Genomic DNA, 8854 nt, shown 5'->3' on the forward strand with positions numbered 1-8854 from the left:
AAACCGGTACTAAAGGTCTGTTTTGGCCAGGCCAAGCGGCGGGAACGGCACCCCTTTAGTACCGGGTGGTGGCTCCAACCGGTACTAAAGACCCCCCCCCTTTAGTACCGGTTTGAGCCACCACCCGGTACTAAAGGGGGTGCGCTGGCGCAGGTGCGGTGCGAAATGTTTAGTCCCACCTCGCTAGCCGAGGGGCGTCCGCACTGGTTTATAAGCCCTAGTGCGGTAGCTCCCTCGAGCTCCTCTCCAAAGCAAGGCTACTGGGCCTAAATGTTCTGTGCTGCCCTGTGGGCCTATTAGGCCTTTGTGGGCCTGCATCCTGGCCCAACAACAAGTTGGGTTTCTAGTCGTATGCAGGCCGCTGTGGCGCAGTAGGTGGGCTTTTTTTTCTTATTTTTTTGTTTTATTTATTTTTGAGTTTTTTTGCTGTATTTAGAGTTTCTTTGTGAATATTTTTGCTTTAAGTACAAAAAATTACAAACTTTCTGTTAGTACCGGTAGTTTACAAATTTGAATAGTTTAAATTTTGAATTATTTGAAATTTGTGTGAATCACTAGTTTGTGAATAACTTAACTTTGAAAATAGATTTTTCAGTGATTCTTTTTTCTTATATTTAATATTAGTGTGTTTTATCATTATATTCAATTTGGTAATGCTTAGGTTATTTAAAAAATGAAATGCCTTTGTAAAGGACGAGTTTTCGTCTGAAACCCTGATACTTCGAAAGAGATTGTCCATTTTGTACACGAAGTGCATCCAGTTTTTGTGGTAACCCTCTCTACTTTTTTGCACATGCTATGTGGGTGAAATTATGATACCATGCCAACTTTCAACCTTTTCTGAGTTCATTTGAAATGCTTTTCAATTTCAGGGTCATTTAGCTGAAAAAATTAGTAAATGCATGAAAGAATTTGCTTGCACATAAAATTTCTTTGCGTTTCAAATGCCAAAACACATAACTAGCTACACTAACTATTACAGAGATTCCCTCCTGGGTGTGAAACACAGAAGAAAGTGATGATAGTGAAGCTGATCACATCCCAGATCTTTGGGTGTGAAACTTTTTCTTCGCGTGTGTCCCTTTGCGCCGTAGCCATGGAAAATCTTCATCATTTAACTGGATGCTCGGGTCAATATTCACTGTGAATGGAGCAATTTCATCAAACTTTTCATAATCTCCTGACATGTCTGTCCTGTCATCCACTCCCATGATGTTTCTCTTCCCATAAAGAACTAGGTGCCGCTTTGGCTCATCATACGATGCATTCGCTTCCTTATCTTTTCTTTTTCTCGGCTTGGTAGACATGTCCTTCACATAGAAAACCCTGTGTCACATCATTGTCTAGGATGAATGGTTCGTCTACATACACAAGATTGTTGAGATCCACTGTTGTCATTCCGTACCGCGGGTCTTCCGTTACCCCGCCTCGTGCCATATTGACCCATTTTCACTGAAACAAAGGGACCTTCAAACCACGTCGATAGTCAAGTTCCCATATGTCCTGTATATAACCATAATATGTTTCCTTTCCCGTCTTGGTTTCTGCATCAAAGCGGACACCACTGTTTTGGTTGGTGCTCTTCTTATCTTGGGCGATCGTGTAAAATGTATTACCATTTATCTCGTACCCTCTGAAAGTCATTATATTCGAAGATGGTAACTAGGATAGAAAGTACATGTCATCTTCAATAGAGGCGTCATGCATGGTACATGTCTGCAACCAGCTAGCAAAACTCCTGGTTTGTTCACGTGTAATCCAGTCATCAGACCGCTCCGGGTGTTTGGAGCGTAGCAAATTCTTGTGTTCATCCATATACGGAGCCACCAAGGCGGAATTCTGTAGAACTGTGTAGTGTGCTTCAGTGAGAGAATATCCATCCATACATATTATTTGTTCCCCTCCTAGCGTGCCTTTTCCATCCAGTCTGCCCTTATGCCACGATTCAGGAAGACCAATCGGCTTACGGTGCGGAATAAAGTCAATACAAAACTCAATGACCTCCTCATTGTCATGGTCCTTGGAGATGCTTCCTTCTGGCCTAGCACGGTTATGAACATATTTCTTTAAGACTCCCATGAACCTCTCAAAGGGGAACATATTGTGTAGAAATACAGGACCCAAAATGTTAATGTCCTTGCATAGGTGAACTAGGACGTGTGTCATGATGTTGAAGAAGCATGGTGGGAACACCAACTCGAAACTGACAAGACATTGCACCAAATCATTCTCTAACCTTGGTATGATTTCTGGATCGATTACCTTCTACGAGATTGCATTGAGGAATGCACATAGCTTCACAATGGCTAATCGAACGTTTTCCGGTAGAAGCCCCCTCAATGCAACCGAAAGCAGTTGCGTCATAATCACATGGCAGTCATGAGACTTTACGTTCTGGAACTTTTTCTCTGCCATGTTTATTATTCCCTTTATATTCGACGAGAAGCCAGAAGGTACCTTAATACTGAGCATGCATTCAAAGAAGATTTCCTTCTCTTCTTTGGTAACAGCGTAGCTTGGATGACCCTGATGTATGCCGTCTTTTCCGTGCATACGCCGCTGGTCCTCCCATGCCTCAGGTGTATCTTTTGTCTTCCCATACACGCCCAAGAAGCCAAGCAGGGTCACACAAAGATTCTTCGTCACGTGCATCACGTCGATTGCGGAGCGGACCTCTAGGTCTTTCCAATAGGGCAGGTCCCAAAATATAGATTTCTTCTTCCACATGGGTGCGCGTCCGTCACCGTCATTCGGAACAGGTTTTCCACTAGGACCCTTTGCAAAGACCACCTTCAAATCCTTGACCATATCATGTACATCAGCACCAGTACGGTGGCGAGGCTTCATCCGGTGATCCGCCTCACCTTTGAAATGCTTGCCTTTCTTTCTTACGGGATGTCTGCTCGGAAGAAATCGACGATGTCCCAGGTACATGTTCTTCTTACAATTAGCCAAATATATATTGTCGGTATTGTCCAAACAGTGCGTGCATGCGCGGTATCCCTTGTTTGTCTGTCCTGAAAGGTTACTAAGAGCAGGCCAATCATTGATGGTCACGAACAGCAACGCCTTTAGGTCAAATTCTTCCCCCATGTGCTCATCCCACGCACGTACACCTATTCCATTCCACAGTTGTAAGAGTTCTTCAACTAATGGCCTTAGGTACACATCAATGCCGTTGCCGGGTTGCTTAGGGCCTTGGATGAGCACTGGCATCATAATGAGCTTCCGCTTCATGCACAACCAAGGAGGAAGGTTATACAAACATAGAGTCACAGGCCAGGTGCTATGGTTGCTGCTCTACTCCCCAAAAGGGTTAATGCCATCTGCGCTTAGACCAAACCATACGTTCCTTGCGTCATCTGCAAACTCCTTCCCATACTTTCTTTTGATTTTTCTCCACTGCGACCCGTCAGCGGGTACTCTCAACTTTCCGTCTTTCTTACGGTCTTCTCTGTGCCATCGCATCACCTTGGCATGCTCTTTGTTTTGAACAAACGTTTCAACGTGGTATTATAGGAGCATACCACATCACCTTGGCAGGAATCTTCTTCCTGGGGTGCTCGCCCTCGACATCACCAGGGTCATCGCGGCTGATCTTATAGCGCAATGCACCTCATATCGGGAAAGCGTTCAAATCCTCGTACTCACCGCAGTAGAGGACGCAATCATTAGGGCATGCATGTATCCTCGTACTCACAGCCTTCTTTTCTTCGTATGTACTCTTAGGAAATTCGTTGTCCTTTCGAAGCATATTCTTTATCATTACCAGCAACTTTTCAAATCCCTTGTTAGATACACCATTCTCAGCCTTCCATTGTAGCAATTCCAGCATGACGCCCAGCTTTTTCTTGTCACCTACGCAATTCGGGTACAACAATTTTTTGTGATCCTCTAACATGCGCTGCAACTTCTTCTTCTCCAAATCACTTGCGCAGTTTCTATTTGCATCGGCAATGGACTGACCTAGATCATCAATGGGCTCATCTGATGCCCCTTCTTCAGCTTCTTCCCGCATTGTCGGCTCAGCTTCTTCCCGCATTACCGACTCAGCTTCTTCCTTCATTGTTGTATCATCGTATTCAGGGAACCCATGGCCAGGATAGTTGTCGTCGTCCTCTTCTTCTTCATTGTCTTCCATCATAACCCCTCTTTCTCCATGCTTGGTCCAAACATTATAGTGGGGCATGAAATCGGACTCAAACAGGTGGACGTGAATGGTTCTTGACGTAGAGTAATTGTGACCATTCTTAGAGCCAGCACATGGACAAGGCATAAAACCATGCGCCCGCTTGTTTGCCTCAGCCGCAAGCAGAAAAGTAGGCATGCCATTAATGAACTCGGGAGAGCATCGGTCATCGTACATCCATTGCCGGCTCATCTTCAATACACAGCACCAAAAACACCAAATTAATACAATACATAAAGTTCATACATAAATATCATACAACACTTAAATGCAACAAACAAATAACTCTCTAGGTAAAGAATTTAAATGCAACAACCAATGCGATCAAGATCGCAACTAAGGTAACAATTGATCCAACAGCATAATGATACCAAGCCTCACTATGAATGGCATATTTTCTAATCATTCTAATCTTCAAGCGCATTTTCTCCATCTTAATCTTGTGATCAACGACGACATTGGCAACATGCAACTCCAATTCTATCTTCTCCCTCTCAATCCTTTTCAATTTTTCCTTCAAATCCTCGTTTTCTCTTTCAACTAAATTTAACCTCTCGACAATAGGGTCGGTTGGAATTTCCGGTTCAACTACCTCGTACATACAAATATCTATGTCAACTTGATGGGCATAATTTGTCATAAACACAAAATGCAATGAATAGTTTTAAAAGAGAATATACCACATCCGAATCATAACCCGGACGAGGGCCAACGCGGACGGATATCAAAACCATGGCACTATGTATAACAAACAACGTATGGGTAAGATAATTATACGAGTAACTATATATCCAAATCACACAAACATCAATTTTTTTATATAAAACTTCATGAACAAGAGGTTCACCACAAGGTGGTGCCGGCGACGGGACATTGCGGGCGATCGATGGTGGTTATGACGGAGATTTAGAAGGCACTAAGTAAACCACACCTACATATGCAAACTAAGTGTGATTTTTGACCTCAAATTGCATATAAATCAAATACTAGCACATATATATAATTCCTCCAAAATTACTAAAGTCAAAAATCAATCACTATATAAAGCATTGCACGAGCTAATATAGCAATGAGAGATGAAAGGACAAAGTTGCTAACCTTTGTGATCATTTGAATGGATCGGGGCCTTCAAATCTTGAAAAATTTTGGGCAAAATGTGTGATGAGCTTGAGAGGAAGAGGGAAAAGAACAGAGAGGAGAGGGGAAAGGGGAAGAACAGAGCGAGCTCGGGTGGACGAATGGTCTATGTAGGACGACCTTTAGTACCGGTTCGTGATACGATCCGGTACTAAAGGTGCTGGAGGGGCCCCGGACTGACAACATCCTGCCACCACTCACTTTAGTACCGGTTCGTGGCACGAACCGGTGCTAAAGGTTCGCCATGAACCGGTACTAATGATCAGCGGTCGGCTAGTCGTTGGAACCGGCACTAATGCACACATTAATGCCGGCTCAAATTCAAACCGGCACTAATGTGCTTCACATTTGACCCTTTTTCTACTAGTGGTTGATCCTCTCTCCCGGAGGCGCCACCATCACCGAGCCGCGTGGATCTTGTGCTGATGGGGCTAGCCGCCTTCGTGGCCCTAGCGAGCTTGCCAGCCACTGCCGGAGACCAAACCCCCAATCTCTACGAGCTAGCTAGACGTCCTAGACACCTCGCTATGCCCCCTGAGCGGCTGAGCCCCGCAGCCACCTTGCTGGCCACCGTTGGAGCCGCAGGCGGACGGGGACGAGGACATCACATAGAGCAGAGGTGTTCCATGGACGATGAGGTGTTCAAACAAATGGAAGAAGCGGCGGCACTCCCTGACAACCTCCTTCATGGAATCCTCAAGCGCCTCGACCCGCACAAGGCGACGACCCTTCCCTCACTGGCTCTTACTCCTACACCTTGATGTCGGCCACTTCCCTGGTGCTACATCGGTCGAGATCATGGGCACATTCACGGCTGCAACACATCCAAGTATCCTCCTCCGGACGGGTGCAAATGTGACTTCAAGATTGCTATAGAGGCTTCCCCAGCTTTTCCATGCGGGTCCTGAAGGGAGCATATATACTCATTGCTTCACATTCCATATTTCTTCATTACGTTTATTTGCAAAATTGATGCTCATGATTGACTAATTGTTGTTCGAATTTCAGAATCATTTGCATCTCTTTGTTACCAATTTTTGCTGCAACCGTTCTGCCTACATGCAGAGATTCTTAGCCATCCCCACATCCTTCTCCTAGCCGAGTCCAAGTAGGGAAACAGTGATCCAGTGGCAATGAAAAAATTGATGTGGGATGGCACCATGGCAATGATACTCCAGCCCAATGCCACGATGCAAGAAGGAACGCTCAATATTTCCTCAGGTTTATTCTTCTTTCTCAATTCCACGAGTTCCCATTGGTTAGTATTTGGTGGTTAACAGATGGAATTACATGATGCTTAGAATCAATGGATTCATACCTTGCATGGTTGGAATCTGAATGTGCTTAGCCGGATTGATCATTTGTGTACATAATAGATTGGTCAGATCACACACGGGCAATTATATAGTCGTGAAGCATGTTGCTTTCTTCAAGTGACTGCGTTAAGAACAGGGAAATAATAATGTATACTGCTAAGTGATTCAAAGTTAAGTGACTGGTTATTAAAGAGAGAGGAGGCATGCTGGCCATATTTTGAGACTGATACAAGGTGGGTGGGTGTAGTTAGGATTATAATGTCAATCTGTTGATACATCAAACTATTGACAGGGAACAGGAGAATGCAATGCACTGTGGTGCATGCCAATGCATTAGCTCTGCATATATACAGTTTCAGAGTACAGCCCTTGTGCAGTCGTGCATAGGTGGAGATCGTGTGCCTAGTGCGTAGAGAGGGGGAAGACTAGGACGTGTATATAGAGGGCTGTGTCAACCAGTGGATATCCGTTGACACCCCGCCGCAGTTTGAGCGTCCGGTGGCCGGATGCACAAGTTGTACCTGAATTCTTCAAATGCAGCCGTAGGTAACCCCTTTGTCATCACGTCGGCATACTGCTGCGTGGTTGGGACATGTAGAACGCGAAGCTCGCCAAGTGCCACCTTCTCCCAAACAAAATGTATGTCGAGTTCGATGTGCTTGGTACGCCGGTGATGAACAGGGTTGGCTGCCATGTTGTCACAGTACACGACCGTGGCCTTGGGGACGTCGACGTGCAGCTCTCCTAGAAGTTGCCTCAGCCAGCAACACTCGGCAATGACATTGGCGATAGCATGATATTTGGCCTCCGCACTTGATCTGGACACCGTGGCTTGACGCTTCGAGGACCAAGAGATCAGGGCATCACCGAGGAAGACGGTATAGCCGGAGGTGGACCGTCGCGTATCCGGGCAACCGGCCCAGTCGGCGTCCGAATAGGCGACAAGGTCGAGTGCCTGCGAGCGATGTAGGTGTAGACCGTGCATCGTCGTCCCCCCGCAGGTACCGCAGTATGCGCTTGACGAGCGCCAAGTGCTGGTTCCGCGGATCATGCATATGGAGGCATGCTTGCTGGACTGCATAGGCGAGGTCAGGGCGAGTCATGGTGAGGTACTGAGCGCCCCGACCAGGCTTCTGTACTCCAAGGAATCTGCAACAGGAGAGCCATCGGATGCGGACAGCTTGGCACGAGTGTCCACGGGCGTCGGCGAGGCCTTGCACGTGGTCATGTTGGCGCGGTCCAAGAGCTCCTCTGCGTATTTGTGCTGCGACAGGAAGAAGCCAGAGCTGCTGCGCGTGACGCTGATACCGAGGAAGTAGTGTAGCGGACCGAGGTCCTTCATTAAGAACTCGAAGAAGAGGTGCTGCTGGATGTGTTGTAGAAGACAGCTCGACGAGGCGGTGAGCACGATGTCGTCGACGTACAGGAGGAGGTACGCCATGCCACCACCGGAGTGGTACACGAACAACGACGGGTCGGAGCGTGCCGCCGTGAAGCCGACCGTGCGCAAGAACACGGCGATCCGGTTGAACCAGGCATGGGGAGCCTGCTTGAGGCCGTACAGAGACTTGTCGAGGAGGCAGACGTAGTTGGGGTGGTCGTGGTCGACGAAGCCGGCAGGTTGTTGACAGTAGACGCGCTCGGCCAGCTGCCCATGAACAAAGGCATTATTCACGTCCATTTGATGGACGGGCCAGTCTCGCAACGCGGCAATGGTGAGCATGGCACGAATAGTAGCAGACTTGACGACAGGGCTGAAGGTTTTGTCAAAGTCCACGCCCGATCGTTGTGAGAAGCCACGGACCACCCACCTGGCTTTGTATCGATCCAGGGAGCCATCGGCCTTGAGCTTATGCCGGAACAGCCATTTCCCAGTGACAATGTTGGCACCGGGTGGGCGCGGCACTAGCGTCCATGTGTTGTTCGCCATCAACTCCCTGTACTCCTCCTGCATAGCAGTTAACCAAAACGGATCGCGCATTGCCGTGCGCACGGATTTGGGTATGGGGGAAATGGTGGTTGTGTGATATTGGAGCGCATACATGGGGTTGGGCTGGAAGATGCCGTTCATCCCACCAGAGGCGCGTGGGCACCGGGGGCGCGTGGGATTGTGTGGGTTTGGCGGGAGGGGGAGGGGTGGCGGGGTTGGCGATGTGGTGTCGTTGCTCGGAGGTGTGCGCGGGGAGGGAGATGGAGTGGGCGATCGGTAGGG

General features: G+C 47.5%; 1 pseudogene; it reads right to left on the reverse strand.

Moving 5' to 3' along the window:
* The window catches only part of LOC119351148, a 96360-nt pseudogene extending 88733 nt beyond the window's left edge, over window positions 1–7627 (reverse strand).
* Between the last annotated feature and the right edge of the window lie 1227 nt (window positions 7628–8854).

The sequence above is a fragment of the Triticum dicoccoides genome, chromosome 1A (assembly GCF_002162155.2).
Source record: "Triticum dicoccoides isolate Atlit2015 ecotype Zavitan chromosome 1A, WEW_v2.0, whole genome shotgun sequence".
NCBI classification, from domain to species: Eukaryota; Viridiplantae; Streptophyta; class Magnoliopsida; order Poales; family Poaceae; genus Triticum; species Triticum dicoccoides.